The sequence below is a fragment of the Phyllobates terribilis genome, unplaced genomic scaffold, assembly GCF_046119375.1.
Source record: "Phyllobates terribilis strain yellow unplaced genomic scaffold, ASM4611937v1 Scaffold_2__4_contigs__length_985480577, whole genome shotgun sequence".
Lineage (NCBI taxonomy): Eukaryota > Metazoa > Chordata > Amphibia > Anura > Dendrobatidae > Phyllobates > Phyllobates terribilis.
The window spans coordinates 28,332,070-28,349,740 of NW_027362762.1; positions in this window are offsets into that span (position 1 = coordinate 28,332,070).

Genomic DNA, 17,671 nt, shown 5'->3' on the forward strand with positions numbered 1-17,671 from the left:
GGTAGGAGGAGAACCAGGAGAGAGCAGTGTCCTTTATGCCGAATGAGTGAAGCATAGAGAGTAGGAGGTGGTGGTCAACGGTGTCAAAGGCTGCAGAGAGGTCAAGAAGAATGAGCAAAGAGTGGTCACCATTACGTTTTGCTGTCAGAAGGTCATTGGTTACTTTGATGAGTGCAGTTTCTGTAGAATGTAGAGGGCGGAAGCCGGACTGTGATGGGTCTAGAAGAGAGTGGAGAGGTGGCTGGTAAGGCGGGAGTAGACCAGGCGCTCCAAGAGTTTAGAGATGAAGTGAAGATTGGAGACTGGTCTGTAGTTGTTTGTGCAGGAAGGGTCAAGAGAGGGCTTTTTTAATAATGGAGTGATGATGGAGTGTTTGAAGGAGGAGGGGAAGATACCCGAAGAGAGGGAGAGGTTGAAGATTTTAGTTAGGTGAGTAGTGACGACTGAAGAAAGAGACTGGAGTAGATGTGAGGGGATGGGGTCAGTGGTGCATGTGGTGGGATGAGAAGAAGAGAGGAGCCTGGAGACTTCGTCTTCTGTGACTGGGTCAAATGTGGAGAGGGATCCAGAGGGGATGTGCGGGGGGGTGGGAGTCACGGCACTTTGTGGCTGGGAGCCGATTTCCTGACGGATGGTGTCTATTTTCTCTGTGAAGTAGGAAGCCAGGTCCTCAGCACAAATGTCCGTGGTGGGGGCCTGCGCTTTAGGACTGAGGAGGGAGTGAAAGGTATCGAAGAGTTTTTTGGGGTTGTTGGATAGTGAGGAGATCAGGGTGGTGAAGTAGGTCTGTTTGGCGAGGTGAAGGGCAGAGTTATATGTTTTTAACATAAATTTGTAGTGGATAAAGTTTTCTGGTGTCCGAGTTTTCCTCCATAGCCGTTCGGCACTTCTAGAGCATCGCTGGAGAAATCGGGTTTGCGGCGTGAGCCAGGGCTGTTTTACTCTGTGTTTAGAGGTTCTGAGGGTGAGGGGCGCTAATTGGTCCAGCATGCTTCTGAGAGTGTCATTGTAGTGGTTTACAGCCAGATTAGGACAGGAAGAAGAGGAGATTGGGGACAGTGATGAGTGAAGGGAGTCTGTGAGTGTATGAGGGTTAATGGCTTGTAGATTTCTGAATGTGTGATAGGTAGGAGTGTGCTGGGGCGGGCGAGGATTTGTGAGCGTGAAGGAGAGAATGTTATGATCAGAGAGGGGAAGAGCGGAGTTATTTAGGTGGGGGATTGAACTAAGCCGGACAAAGACCAGATCAAGGGTGTTTCCATCTTTGTGTGTCTCAGAGGTTGAAAGCTGTGAGAGGCCGAGAGAAGTGGTTAAAGATAGAAGCTGGGATGCGGATGAGGAGGTGGGGCTGTTTATGGGGATGTTGAAGTCTCCCAGGATAAGGGTTGGTAAATCTGAGGACATGAAGTGTGGCAGCCAGGCAGAAAAATGGTCAAGGAACTGGGTGGGTGAGCCTGGGGGACGGTATACGACCGCTACTCTGAGGGAGAGGGGATGGAAGAGCCTGATGGGGTGGACCTCAAAAGAAGGGAATGAGAGTGATGGTACTGGCGGGATGACCTGGAAGGTGCATTGTGGGGACAGGAGTAAGCCGACTCCACCACCAAGTCTGTTTGCAGGTCTCGGGGAATGGGAAAAATGCAAGCCGCCATGAGAAATAGCAGCAGGGGAGACAGTGTCAGAGTCCTGGATCCAGGTTTCAGTGAGGGCCAGCAGATTGAGAGAGTTGGTCAGAAAGTAATTGTGCAGGAAAGGAAGCTTGTTGCATACAGACCGTGGATTCCACAGTGCGCAGTTGAAGGAGGGAGATGAAGGAGTACAGCTGATGTTAATTAGGTTAGCAGGGTTTCGATGTGAGGTGGGGGAGAGGTTGAGATTGGTGGAGGGTGGTCCGGGGTTAGGAGAGATGTCCCCTGAAATGAGTAGTAGCAGTAAAAAGAGAAAGAGCACATAGTTTTTGGATTTGTGACATGGTTTCTTGTGCAGTACCTTTGGATGGGACAGAGTGAGATTTTTCAGGAAATTCAAAAGAGCATGGGAGCTGTACATGGGAGAGGGAAGGAGAGAGGGGCAGCTATGGATGTGTGGTGCTGGAGGGGGGATGGGGCGGTGAGTGTGTATGAAAAAAGCACATAGAAATAAGGACACAGGAATAAAATACAGAGATAGCAAAGAGTACAAAGTGTGGTTTACCTGACTCCTGCCCTGAATGAATGCCATTGAAATGACTGTCAGAGACACTTGTCGAATAGGACACTTTGCTGAAGAGGACACGTGCATGCACCCCACACCAGGTGCACCCCTTACAATGCATCTAGATTTATAGGAAGGACTATAGCATCAGGTGAGAGGGATTGTGGGAGCTGCTTGTGACTAAATTGCCAGCTGTTCAGCTCACCGGGGGAGTGGAGGCCTGATCAAAGACACAGGCCTAACACTACTATGCCTGACACAGTATAACACCTTTCACCATCAGATAAAGTCTATAATGATGGAAGGACACAGTGACTATTGAATACAATGCATCAAATGACAGAGCACAGATCCAGCAAGCAGACACATTATACCATAGAATAGTTTCAACATGAAGGTTCAGCAGATGACAGAAACAGCAAGCAGACACATTATACCATAGAATAGTTTCAACATGAGGGTTCAGCAGATGACAAACAAGGGACAAGGACGTGGACAGTGACGGTGATGATTTCAAGTGTGCAACGACAGGTGCAGGGCGTGAGGCATCTTCGCATGAGCCATGGACAGGGGATTGGCGTGCATGCACAACAGCGGAACAAGCAGTGGTGTCACCCGCAGACAATGTTTCTGGACCCTGGCATTCGTCCCTCCTAGACTGGTGCTTTGCTGTCATGTGCCTGAGCATGCTAGTGGTGGTCAGGGTCAGGCTGGTAGTTTTGCTGCCCCTGATGATGCTGGCCTGGCAGATGTTGCAAATGGCCTTTTTGGTGTTATCTGGACAGTCTTTAAAAAAGAGCCAGACTCGGGAAGACCTAACAGTTGGACTGGCAATTTCTGTCATGTTGGTGTTCCGGGGAACAGTTGGCCGCCTTGTGTCTTTGGCCACCACACTGCTTGTTCCTGCCTGTTGTGGTGCTACGCCTCCCTTTCCCTGTGTGCTGCTGTCCTCGCTCTGCATGTCACCTTGCCAGGTTGGGTCAGTGAATTCATCATCCACTACCTCGTCTTCCATTTCTGCACCCTGGTCCTCCTCTTGACTTTCTGGCAATTGTTTTTCATCATCATCCACCTCTTGCGACAGTAATTGCACTTTCCCACTGTCACCTTCATGTGACCATGGCTGCTCAAATATTTGGGCATCGCTAGATGCGATCTCCTCTTGAAGCTGGCTGGGCAAGAGGCCCGAATCTATAAATGGAAAAGTGAACAGCTCTTCAGAGTGTCCAAGTGCGGGATCAGTTGTCTCCAGGCACTTGGCATGGTGGGAGGACGGAGGGTCAGGGTGAGGAATATGCAGTTCAGACTCACAGCTACTGAGACTTGACCATGTGGAAGACAGGGTGGTGGTGGTGGTGGCAAAGTGACTGGAAGTGTGACACCCCAGGGGTCTGGTTGCCACAGTAATAGAGATATTACGTCTGAGAGCAGGTGGGAGGTCTCTTGGTCAGGAATCCTATGCATGCCACACCTCCTGCCCAGTCCTGGGAGGGGAAGAACTTCCCCTATATAAAACTGGGGCTGAGGCAGGGTTAGGGAGAGAGTTCAGAGAGGTGCTCAGCCAAGAGGGCTGACAGGGAGCTGTGGCTCCGGCTGGGCCCAGCTCCAGGGCCAGGCCTGAAGCAGAGAGAAGGAGGAAGAGAGGCCCAGAGACACAAGGAGAGAGGGAACCCTGAGATCCCACAGGAGAACGAAAAGGGTGAAGGGTTGGCGGAAACGGGTACCGGAACCCAAACTGGTGGAGGCTAATGATCCTCAGCCAGGAACCGGAGGTCGTGGTCAAGCTTTGGCACGACCCTCACCATATCCACCAGGAAGGCAGACCACGAATAGGGTCAGGGAAGCCGGGAAAGGTTTCGCCACCAAAAGGCCCGAGGGAGCCGGACATAGGTGGGTCCCTGGTGAGGACGGCCAGTAGGAAGGAGAAGAGGGGAGCTCAGGACCACGCTCTGGAACTGCCCGGGAGTTGACCGAGTCCCGCACCTGGTGGACGCAGCACGGCCCGGGTGGTCACCCTTGGCCGAAGTGACCGGAGCAACACCTGTGAGTAAAAACCCTGAAACTGCATCACACATCTCTGAGCATCATTGCTGCACCATCACAACCACCATCTTCCACATCTGCTGCCCTGAGGCCATACCCCTCCCGTTGGGGGTTATACCATCCTTGCTGCACAATCCTACCACCGGCCTCAGCGGTCTGCCCTGCAGCGGCGGCTTCATAGCCGCAATCAACGGGTGGCGTAGTCGAACTTTTTAACATCTACTGCTATATACCGCCACTCAGTTTGACTCCCTGGGCACGGACCGGGTCACCGCCACGAGACTACTACTCCCATCAGATCCGGCTCCGGGTAAGCCCCCGTGCGCGCGATGCCGCGCGACGAAGGCCCAGGGGCGCGTCAGAAGCATTATCTGCTATCCAACCAACAACCTTTTCACACTGCTCTGGCTTCAAGAGTGGTGTTCCGCTGCCCCCTAGTAATTGGGAAGGGAAGGTAGTTTGACAAGATGTGGGTATTTATGTGCTCCCTCAGCAGGCACAGTTTCATCTTGCCCACGGCCTTGGCCTCTGCGTGCACCATCACCAAGTGTGAATAGATTTACCAAAACACAGATGGCTGACTTTAAATGGAGTGGAATATTTGGCACTCACCACAAAATGTCTGTATTATTACTGCAGTAATATGGGATCACGTGTGACGACCATGGTTTTAGGCTGTGGCCTTGTAGTATAGTATTGATCAGCGACCAAGTGTGAATAGGTTCAACAAAACACATATGGCTGACTTTAACTGGAGTGGAAGATTTGGCACGCTCCAAAAAATGTTACAATTATTACCGCTGTGATATGGAACGTGTGATGATGGAAAAGTTTCTCTGTTTACATAATACAGCAATGTGAATAAAATAAAAAAAATCTGCCTGTATTCTGCTAACAAACAAATGGAGCAGAAAAATGGAGTACTGTATTGCTTTTTAAGCAAATAATCAGGATTAAGATTAAAAAAAAAAAATAACCCTGATATGTAGGGCTATGGATATCTGTAACAACAGCAGCAGACAGAATGTGCAGTGGACCCTATTGTACTGTATACACTGCTAAAAACCCTGCCTATCTCCTGCTATCACCAGTAATATAAGCATCTGGATTAGTCCTCAGAAAGACTGTTAGTTTAGATGTATACCTTGCTGTGGAATACCTGACTAAAACAAACAACAATTCTCTCCCTCACTCAGCAGCAGCTCTCCCTACTCTGCCTGTCTGAAGGTTAGACTGTGACGAGCATAGGGTCACCAGGTCTTATATAGACCTGATGACGCTATGCAGCGAGCCAATCACTGTAATGCCACAACCGACATGGCTACGGCATTACAGTGCGTGGCAGGCAATCCCAGCATGTTATTTGGTTCTCTAAAGAGCACCAAACATGCGGGGAGGGGACCCGAGCTCCCACCCGAGCATCCTGGAAATACTCGAGGGGCGCCGAGCATCTCGGCTCAGAATTCCTTTAAACCAGCAAGGGGGTAAACAAGGGGGAAAACAAAACCTTGGGCCGTCCACAGCCAACAACAAAGAGTCCTCCAGTATTCGGTGGTTGGAGCTCCTGGATGGCTGACCTTAAAGACCTCTCCCGGTCTCTCTCCGCTCTTCTCTATGTTCAAGCTAAGCCCCATTATTCTCACACCACACATACAGCCCTTGCGGCGGATATTCTGTGCTCACTATTCTTCTTAACACATAGACATCATGGTTAGTTACAAACCCCCGTATGAACCCATGACCACGATGTGAGTCATAATTAGTGGTTATACCTCGTGATGTCAGGTCCCAGTAGCGCTTGGCCAGGGGACCCATCAGCACATGTTTAGTCCAGGCACCATGCCGCTGTGGCGCCCCTGAGGGTTCAGTCGCCACAGGGGTCCTGCACCTCAGCTTGAGGTGTGGTATCTTCTCTTCCAGGTAAGGATGGAGCACTTCTCGGGACCCTACTTCACCACTCAACACTACACCACTCCTGTCCTGCAGGGGGGCCTAAATGCACCAGGGTACTGCCCCGGCCCGGGATATAGGAGATGGGGAGAACCAAAGATAGGGGGAACCATGTAGTGGGTGAGGGTGGAGGACACACTTTTAGGGTACACTTACTAATTCATATTTAATCTACGGCCATCTTAGGTTCAAGGTCTTTGATTGTGATCTTCATCAGTGATTGTGGTCTCCGTCTCTGATTGTGGTCACCCACCAGAGTTCAGTATTAGGCCTCATCCGACTGAAGATACACTATCCTCGTTCTCTGGCCTTGAGGTGAGGAGCGGGTCAGAGTTAACCACTGTCTCTACCCGGTCAAGGTCCCAAACTAAGAAGGCCTGGAGGGGAGCAGAGGAGACAAGCTCCACAGGCAAAAGAATCCCAGGGGGATACGGACGGAGTGGCATATGCCACCTGTATTTCTTACTCTGGCCTAGTCAGAGGGACTCCTGCTGCAAGAGGGGTTACCGTCCCCCGATATCTGACTCTGTTACTTCACGTCTCAGTCAGAAAAGCCCAGAGGCTTAGTGGATCCCAGGAGGGATACGGACGGAGCGGCATATGCCACATGTACCTCTCTACCTGCGTTTATCCAGTGGGACCCGGCCTTACACCTTGTTCTAACCACGCATACAGTCAGGAGAAGACTTAGTGGGAGAACTCACCAAGGAGAGGAACACACACCAGAGGGGTCTCAACAGGTGCTCCTGATCTACCTGGAAAGTGCTGGACCCCCTTCCCGGTGGCTGCAGTACGCCGCGAGGAGCAGAAGGAAGCTTTGCGGCTAAAGTTCATCTGAATGTGAGTAAAAAACCCTGGATGACTTCACACCCCGCTTCAGCCTGTTATTTCCTGCGCGGCACTGCACCCACCATTCCTCATCACACTGCCCTGAGGCCTGCTCCTCCTGCGGGGAGCCGTTCCATCTAAGCTGCCTTTAACACCGGCCTCAGTGGACTGAAGCAGCGCTGGTGGCTATCACCGGAAACCGTAGGTGGCGTAGTCGGAAGATACCACTCAACCCTGAAAGCCCATTAAATCTTTTATGTGACCGCCCTGGGCACGGACCGGGTCCGGGCCACGACTGCAACCCCCGAGACACCTACACTGACCCGGCTCCGAGTAACCCCATTTCTCAGAGAGGGCCTCACAACTTGGCGTAGTCGTCAGGATTGCGTGCCCGCAGCAACGGAAAAGAAAATCCCCATTGCCGCCGGGTACTGTGCGCCTTTCCACTAAAAGACTGTCGTTTTTACACTTAGCGTGGCACCGCCCAAGAAGAACGGACGCCATTATGTGCCAAAACAACAGTGACCAAAGTCCTCCCATCGTGGGCCTGGCTCCCCAATGGCGCCAAAAGTGCGGACCGCCCCCTCCAGCAGAGACAGTCCGCGTAGTGGTGTCCGTCAAAACGGATGGGACGTCCCTGGGAGTGCCCGTCAGCCAGCCGCCCTGGAGCCGCCCTAAAAGAAGGAGGAGAATGAGAACACACCTTGCAGCCAAGATGGACGCAGCAGAGGAGAAGTCCTCTGAGGCCTCCGACGCTGTTCCACGAGCTGCCACCTTCCTCGGCATGAAGGGAATACACCTGACCCCGGAGGATGCCGAGTTCCTCCGAGGAGAAACCCAGGACCTGACCCGGAGGGTCGAAGAGGCCCAGCGATTGGTCACTGCGGAGTGGAGAGAGGCAGTGCTACAAAGGATCCAGGCCCGCCGCCAGAGCTTGTCATATCGATCCATGGAGGTCGCAGCCCAGGCAGAGGAAGTCCAGGAGGCCGTGCGCAACCCAGGAGCGGGTAAGGCGGACACCCTTATCCCGGGCGCGGGACGAACTCTACCGCTCCTAAGTATCCTGCCGGCACCCCTGTCCCCGGGCGCCATCATATGGGAGCAGCTATCGGCTCTGGAGGCCGAGGCCCAGGCCACCGTCGTCACCGGAGACCTGTTATGCTTCCCGGCTCCTGGCCCAGAAAGTCCTGCATTTCATGGGGAATCCACCTGCCCCAACCCGGACTGGTCCGCATTAGTAGGGGGTCCGCAGCGGCTTCCGCTTTTGCCGCTCCCTGCACCTCCAGTCTCCTGCCAGCCGGCAGAAGAGTATGTCTGGGACAACCAGGGGGGTGACCTGATGGGCTTCCCCTGGGAGACCCGGGCTGAAGTGCGGAGGAGGGAGGAGACGTGCCGTGAGCAACTCCTCCAATTTGACAAGGAGCGACGCCAGAAGGAGGTCCCCTGCGAGCGCCTGGGGGTGCGTACCAAGGCTGCAAAGTCGCGGGCCCGCCAGGCAGAGGCCACCCGTCCAAGCCCCCGGGAGGAAGGCCTAATTGTATGGTTCCACCAGGAGGCCGGATGGGGCTTCATTCGCAGACCACAGTTCCACCGAGATGTCTTTGTGAACCGGTAGGACGTCAAGCCGCGGCTGGAGCAAGGCCACCCTGACCGGAACCTCTACCCTGGCGACTTGGTGTCCTACACCCGCCACCACGGGGAGCGTGGGTGGTACGCCCTGGATGTCCACAGGGTGTTTGAAGAAGATACCCCACTCACCTGCCCAAAGAGGACCGGTCGGGCTCCATCGGCAAAAATGAGCCTTTTCCCCGGTGGAGATACCGCTTCTAAGCAGCCCTGGGAGATGCATCTCCCTGTTGAGTGAACTGTTTTTGGTTTTCTTTGATACACCTGGATTTGAGTTTGAAGAGACATTTGTCCCTGTGGACACTTGCAGTAGACAGACTCCCAGTTGTATATAGTTTTGCATCTATTTAGGTGCTCCCTATTGGTTTTATGCAAAAAACACTTCTACTTCTACCTCAGACCTCAGAAGTAAAACCTGTCTGGAGTGGCTCTCCTGGAGGTCCAACCCAGGATCTCCATGCCCTGCAGCCACCCCAGGGTCTACGTTGAGTGTTTGGGAGAGGTCCCTCATGCTGCTGAACTGACACTTTTCTACAATGTTTTTTTACTGATCTGTCTTCATGCATAATGTCTCTTTACTGTTTTTCTACATTTATACTATATTATATTTATATATATGTCATGCAACGTTAAAGTGTCCTTACCTCCCATAAAGGGAAGATTGTTATTGTTATACAAAAATTTGAAATGTCTGTACCACTTTTTACTCTTTTGCAGCCCGTGTTTCACCAGGGGGGAATATGGCGCCCCTGAGGGTTCAGTCGCCACAGGGGTACTGCACCTCAGCTTGAGGTGTGGTATCTCCTCTTCCAGGTAAGGATGGAGCACTTCTCGGGACTTCACCACTCAACACTACACCACTCCTGTCCTGCAGGGGGGCCTAAATACACCAGGGTGCTGCCCCGGCCCGGGACATAGGAGATGGGGGGAACCAAAGATAGGGGGAACCATGTAGTGGGTGAGGGTGGAGGACACACTTTTAGGGTACACTTACTAATTCATATTTAATCTATGGCCATCTTAGGTTCAAGGTCTTTGATTGTGATCTTCATCAGTGATTGTGGTCTCCGTCTCTGATTGTGGTCACCCACCAGAGTTCAGTATTAGGCCTCATCCGACTGAAGATACATGATCCTCGTTCTCTGGCCTTGAGGCGAGGAGTGGGTCAGAGTTAACCACTGTCTCTACCCGGTCAAGGTCCCTAACTAAGAAGGCCTGGAGGGGAGCAGAGGAGACAAGCTCCACAGGCAAAAGGATCCCAGGCGGATACGGACGGAGTGGCATACGCCACCTGTATTTCTTACTCTGGCCTAGTCAGAGGGACTCCTGCTGCAAGAGGGGTTACTGGCCCCCGATATCTGACTCTCTTACATCACGTCTCAGTCAGAAAAGCCCGGAGGCTTAGTGGATCCCAGGAGGGATACGGACGGAGCGGCATATGCCACATGTACCTCTCTACCTGCGTTTATCCAGTGGGACCCGGCCTTACACCTTGTTCTAACCACACATACAGTCAGGAGGAGACTAAGTGGGAGAACTCGCCAAGGAGAGGAACACACACCAGAGGGGTCTCGACAGGTGCTCCTGATCTACCTGGAAAGTGCTGGACCCCCTTCCCGGTGGCCGCAGTATGCCGCGAGGAGCAGAGGGAAGCTTTGCGGCTAAAGTTCATCTGAATGTGAGTAAAAAACCCTGGATGATTTCACAACCCGCTTCAGCCTGTTATTTCCTGCGCGGCACTGCACCCACCATTCCTCACCACACTGCCCTGAGGCCTGCTCCTCCTGCGGGGAGCCGTTCCATCTAAGCTGCCTTTAACACCGGCCTCAGTGGACTGAAGCAGCGCTGGTGGCTATCACCGGAAACCATAGGTGGCGTAGTCCGAAAATACCACTCAACCCTGAAAGCCCATTAAATCTTTTATGTGACCGCCCTGGGCATGGACCGGGTCCGGGCCACGACTGCAACCCCGAGACACCTACACTGACCCGGCTCCGAGTAACCCCATTTCTCAGGGAGGGCCTCACACCCCCTTACATCCTCTGACCGACTCAGACCCCTTAGGTTGTTAGCGAGCCGCCGGACCGTCACTCTTCTTGGTCCCTAGGATCCCTGGAAATGTATGCCGCATCCTGTATTTGGGTCCCGTCTGGCTGGCAGAATCAACTTGTTCCAGACCCTCACCACAAAAGTCTGACTTATCTGCAACTGAGGCGAACAGCTCCATTTCCTCAGCACCTCCTTCCACCATCTCTGATTTTGGTTGTGACGCGCCCCTGGGCCTGCTATGTCGCGCAGCGTCTCGCGCACGGGGGCTTACCCGGAACCGGATCAGATGAGGGTTGTAGTCTCCGAGTGGCGGGGACCCGGTCCGTGCCCAGGGAGTCAAACTCAGTGTGTGGCAGTCTTGATAGGTGTTATTTGAGTGTCGACTACGCCACCCGTTGATTTGCAGCTATGGAGCTGCCGCTGCAGGGCAGACCGCTGAGGCCGGTGTAGAATTGTGCAGCGTGATAGTATAACCCCCAACGGGAGGGGTATGGCCTCAGGGCAGCCGACGTGGAAGATGGGGGTAGCAGGAACCACTCAGAGACGGTGCGGTGTAATTCAGGGTCTTTACTGGTAACAACGATAGACCCTCCCGGAGTACTTGCTAGCGAACGGGGCCTGGTCAGTCCTTGAGCAGATGGGATCTCCCCTGGCCAGGCGGAGTTGTAGGCCTCCCAAACTGACTGTACTCTTCTGGCTACCTTGCTAGAAGCGGATATAAGTAGCCCACGTCCCTGAGTGTGCCGTGTGGTGCTCACCCGTATGGCCGGTGACTCGGGGCCTTCTAATGGCTTCCGCTCAACGATGGCGGTGCTGGTCCCACGCGTGTGACCTTGCCTTCGGGTTTCTGGGCCTGAGGACCTGAAATCCCCTGCCGGTCGGCTTCTGCTGCTGGGTAAGAGTTAGTCCCCACAGCCTCGGACGCCGGGTCCGGTAAGAAAGCTTCTCAGTCAGGGCGAGCTCTGCAGCTGCCAGCCCCTGACTCGTAGTAGTATTGCTCCCACCGAGCTTCTGCTGTTTCTTCCTATGACTGTTTCTCGTCTCTACTCTCCTTGACTCCTAACCCTGCCTCAGCCCCGGGTTTATATAGGGGAAGTTCTTCCCCTCCCAAGACTGGGCAGGAGGTGTGGCATGCACAGGATCCCTGACCAAAGGACCTCCCACCTGCTCTCAGACATAACATTACATTACTGTGGAAACCAGACCCCTGGGGTGCCACATTCCCCCCTAGTGAAATTTAGTACTCCGGGACTAAACATATTTTAGAAAAACATAACAAGATATAACAACAATAATAGTACAATAAGAAGAAACACATAAAGGTGGTCACGGCATGTCCGTAACCGGGTGTAGTCTTTGAAGAAAAGCAAGGTGTCCATTTCACCAAAACAGGGAGACGTAACCAGGTAGGGGTTTGTCCTGCCCCGAGTCCTTAACAGTCTTTAGTCCGTCCTGGGTTACGCTCCAACTATGTACAGCGGATTCCCGGTAAATCCACCAAGGACTCCTACAACTAACTAGAAACACAAAATTATACACAAGCAACAATACACAGGTAAACATAAATAAAACAATTTATACACTTCAAATCCTCCAACGTGCGGGTAACTGGCCTCTAGTGGCCCTAGTGGACCTACGGAGCTGACTGTCTAGCCCTGAACTACAGGGTGTAGGAGCTGTCAAGGGTAGACTGGGCAGCTGTCTACCGGCTCTTTGGCTCACTAGGGATATGGCAGGCTCACTGCAAGCAGAGGGTTGATCCTCCTGGTCTGCGGGTGTGGGGTCTTCTGCCTTCTGGACCGGCTGTTCTTCCAGCTCTACCTGTTGCTCCGTAGGTGCTTGGGATGCTGGATGGAGGAAGGTGAGTACGGGTACCACAACTGCACCATTGACTTGAGTCCAAGACCGAGGGAAGTCCCCGAGCACAGTACTAACCATATCTTCCCTTTCCTCTACGGGTCGATGGTCTTCTTGTTCCTCTTCAGGGTTCCTCAGTTGTTCGGGACACTTCTTCAGGTGGTCCCGGGATACAACGGCTGTGGTTTCCCCTCCGTCTTTACTGATGGTACAAACCTTCGGGTTCTCGTGGCTTGAGGGCAGTACGGTGTACGGGTCCTTCTCCCACTGGTCGTCCAACTTGTGGAGCCGTCTCTTCCTCTTCAAGACCTGCTCTCCGGGTACCAGGGGAACAGCGGGAGCATACTGGTTGTAAGTTTTCTCTTGTCTTTCCCTAGCCTGACAGAGACTTCGCTCCACGCTCTCCTGTACTCTCCGGTACTGCTGCTGCCTCTCTGTGTCCCAGTCTGCTTCTGGTGAAGTGTCCTCGGGTGTCAGGACTCCCATCTCCAGGTCAACAGGTAGCTTACCAGGTCTTGCCCTCATCAGGTAAGCCGGGGTACAGTTAGTGGAACCTACCGGAATGTGGTTGTATAGGTCCACTAGGTCGGGCAACCTCTCGGGCCACAGACTGCGTTCTTCCAGGCGCAATGTTTTTAGAAGATCTATCACCACCTGGTTCATTTTCTCACAAAGTCCATTAGTTTGCAGATGATAGGGTGTCGTCCTTATCTTCCGGCAGCCATACAGAGTGCAGAATTCTTGGAAGACCTCCGCTTCAAAGGCAGGTCCCTGATCCGTCAGCACTTGGTCCGGGTACCCGTGTGGACGGCAGAAGTGCTGCTGGAAGGCTCTAGCTGCTGTTTGAGCCGTTAAGTCCTTGACGGGGACGACAACCAAGAACCGGGAGTAATGATCCACGATGGTTAACGCGTAGACGTAGCCACTTCTGCTTGGGGTCAGTTTTACATGATCCAAGGCTACCAGTTCCAACGGTTGCCGGGTGACGATGGACTGCAGGGGAGTCTTCTGGCTGGCACGGTCCTTCCTTCTCAGGTTGCACGGGCCACAGTCTCTGCACCACTTCTCAATAGTTCCCCTCATGCCTACCCAGTGGAATCGCTCGCGCAGCAGGAACTCCAGCTTCTTCCACCCGAAGTGTCCAGCTCCGTCGTGGTATGCCTCCATCACCATGGCTGCGTCTCTTCGTGGCACCGCTACTTGCCAGAGTAGTTCATGCATCCGGGAGTTAACCATTCTGCGGCACAACTTCCCCTTGTAAAGGAACAGTCGACTCTTCTCTGCCCATAGTTGTTTGGCTTCCTCCGGAGCGTCTGGTTCAAGGCAAGCCTCCGGGCGAGTCAGCATCTCCTTCACCAGTCGGACGGCAGGGTCGCTGTCTTGCGTTTCCGCCCAGTTGTAGTGAGGTAAGGGGTTCAACGTAGCAGCCTGCTTACTCCTTACCCGGTGGGAATACTGGATAGTCCCATGACGGTGGAACGCAGGGAGTTCAACTTCTTCCAGTCCCTCCGGATCTTCTCCTTCGTCCGGCAGGTTGGGCATCCTGGACAGGGCGTCCACGTTGGTATTGGAGCGTCCGGCCCGGTATTTGATTGTGAACTCGTAGTTGGACAGACGGGCCATCCACCTCTGTTCCAGGGCACCGAGTCTTGCCGTGTCCAGGTGTGTCAACGGGTTGTTATCCGTGTACACGGTGAACCGGGAAGAAGCGAGGTAATGCTTAAAGCGCTCGGTGACTGCCCATACTACGGCCAGGAACTCTAGCTTAAATGAGCTGTAATTCTCGGGGTTCCTTTCGGTGGGTCGCAGCTTTCGGCTGGCGTAGGCGATTACTCGTTCCTTCCCCTGCTGGATCTGGGACAGTACGGCTCCTAGCCCGATGTTACTGGCGTCGGTGTAGAGGATAAAGGGCTGGCTATAATCCGGGTACGCCAGGATTTCGTCCCCCGTGAGGGCTATCTTCAGCTGGCGGAAGGACTCTTCTTCCAGCTCCTCCCATTTGAAGGGCGGCTTCTGGTTCTTGGCCTTCCGGGACTGGCCTATCAGGAGGTCCTGCATAGGTGCTGCCTTTTTGGTGAAACCGGGAATAAACCTTTGGTAGTAGCCTACCAACCCGAGGAACTGCCGCACTTCTTTTACGCTGGAGGGGCTTGGCCATTCCTTAATTGCGGTGATCTTATCAGGGTCGGGAGCCACTCCGTCAGCGCTCACCACGTGTCCCAGGTACTGCACCTTTGGTTTCAGGAGGTGACACTTGGAGGGTTTCACCTTTAGGCCGTAACTCGCCAGAGCTTCGAACACTTCCGCCAGGTGTTTTAGGTGGACCTCATACGTCTTGGAATATACGATGACATCGTCCAGGTACAACAGGACCGTCTCGAAGTTTCTGTGGCCCAGACAACACTCCATTAGTCGTTGGAAGGTTCCTGGTGCGTTGCAGAGTCCGAACGGCATGCAGGTGAACTCGCTAAGTCCCATCGGGGTGGTGAATGCGGTCTTCTCCCGGTCCGCCTCTGCTACAGGAACCTGCCAGTACCCGCTAGTGAGATCCAAGGTAGAGAAGAAGTTAGCAGATCTTAAAGCAGCCAATGACTCCTCTATCCTTGGTAAGGGGTACGCATCCTTGTGTGTGATACGGTTGATTTTCCGGTAATCTACACACATCCTCATGGTGTTGTCTTTTTTTCTGACTAAGACTAGTGGAGCTGCCCAGGGGCTACAGCTATCCCTGATCACCCCAGCCTCCTTCATGTCTCTAAGCATCCCCTTGGCGTGTTGGTAGTGGGCAGGGGGTACGGGTCGATACCACTCTTTTATAGGAGGATGGTCTCCCGTGGGGATGTGGTGTTCTACCCCCTTGACTCGCCCGAAGTCTAACGGGTGTTTACTGAACACTCTCTCGTACTCTTGAACCACCCGATAGACTCCTTGTTTCTGGTGTGCGGGAGTGGAGTCAGTACCCAGATGTAGTTGCTGACACCAGTCCTCCATGTTTTTCTTAGAGCCGTTACCTTCCTCCGGGTGAGATGGAGGCAAGGGTTCCACAGATTGTATAGAATTTTGGTTAATGGTATATAATTTGGCTAGCGTGGCATACCGGGGCAGGTACACTTCCCTCTCCCCGATATTTATTATGCGAACGGGCACCCTCCCATGGCGTACATCAACCACCCCCCGTGCTGTCAAAATGGTGGGCCTACTGTCCGAGTAAACTGGTTCTACCATTGCCTGGTAATCCCTACCTCTCAGACCAATAGCTGCCCGGCACCAAATCATCATTTCACTTTTTGGGGGCATGGCAATAGGAAAAGGGTCACACATTCTTACGCTACCAATCTCACCGCCGGAGAGTTCCACCTGTTGCCGTCGCATCAGTGCCCGGATCTCTTTCTGGAGCACCCGCTGCTCGCCGGAGCTGGCGTTCTTGGCAACCTGCTGTAAAAGGAAAATCACCTCTGCAAGACAATTTTCAATTACATTAGTTACTAGAGTTATTTTTGGGTGACTCTCATGTTTGTCAATATCTACAATGATCAGTCCCTGTGCTGCCAGTTCGACTCTACCGATTTTGATGGTCACCTCTTTAAATCCGATCTGTGGCACGGGCTGGCCATTGCTGGCGATGATACTCAAGTCGTCGTCAGGGTAGCGGGTAATATCCGAGTCATTCCAGTACTGCTTAAAGAGCACGTACGGGATGGTGGTGACCTGTGACCCGGTGTCCAGTAGGGCACTCATAGGAATGCCATCCAGTACCACAGGCAAGACTGGACGTCCTCCCACATATCTGTCGCGCCAGTTCGATGGGCCTGGTGATCTTTTTCCTGGGGGTTGGCCCTCTACCCCAGGTTGTGCCCGTTTAAAGAACAGTACCTTGCCATATGTCCGGGTTGATTGCAGCGGCGGCAGATGGGTCGTCCGTCTTCGCTGTATCGGTCACTGGGTCTTCCTCTGGCCGGTGGGGTCCTCCTTGGTCGACGCCACGGGATGTCCTCCGGTCCGGATGCCAGCTGGATCTTCCCTGGGGTGGAAACCTGTAAAGACTGCACAGTTCGGGTTAGCGCAGCAACGCTTTTAGCTAGCTCTTGGACCTGATGGTGCAGGTCTGGAGCCGGGTCATTGTTCAAAGCCTGCGCATCAGCCCCCACAGGCCCTGCCGACAAGGGCGCCGCCTCCTGGTGGTAAGTGATAGCTGGGTGCCTGTGGGTCACAACGCCAACCGGTGCCGGTTCTCGGAGCACCCGGATGGCTCTGTCCTTGAACTGTGCAAAGTCCAGATGAGGATCCTGTAAGGCCATTGCCCGCAACTGGGTTCGGTGGGCATTGCAATATAGTCCCTCTATAAATTGTTCGGTCAACAGCCTGTCCTCGTTTCCCACGCCGTCAGGGTCGGTCTGCTTAATGGCTCTCAGGGCCTCTTGTAGGTTTAGTGCATAGTCCCTTATACTCTCATGTGCTCGCTGCTTGCACCCATAGAATCTAAGCTTAATCTCGGCTGAGGTGCGGGTATCAAAGGTGTCCCTCAGCCGGGTTAGTATCCCTGCGACAGTCCTCCTCCCAGGTGGCCAGGACTTTACCTCCCTTTGGGCTGCCCCGGCTAGTTGGGCCACCAGGATGCTCACTTTTTGCTCCTCTGTGAGGGGGTACACCTGGAAGAGGCTATCCAGCTTTTCTTTAAAGTCATTCAGGGTATGTGACTCCCCTGAGTACTGGGGTAGCCAGGCTGCTCCCGGGATATAGGGCATGGTGAAGGGCATAACTGCAGCAGCGGTGGCGCTGGCGGGGGTTGAGGCAGTGAAGCTCTCCTCCGCATCCGACATCTTCCTCCCCCCTAGTGGACCGTGGCCTACCTTGCGATGATCCTGTTCCGTAGGCCGCGGCTCCGCAATAGATCGTCAGGGTTGAGGACCTTCCGTCGCGCTCCGGTGACGTCGGCGTCTGCTGGGCTCCTTCCAGGACCTTACGCAACGTCCGGACGTGACGCGGGGCTTCAGTTCTCGCGCGCTTTCGGAGTCCACGCCCCTCTTCTTCCCGCGCGGCGTCCTCAAGATGGCGTCCAATGGCGGGAAAATTCCACGGATGGCGGGAAGAAGGCCGAAGATGGCGCCGGATGGCGGGAAAACTT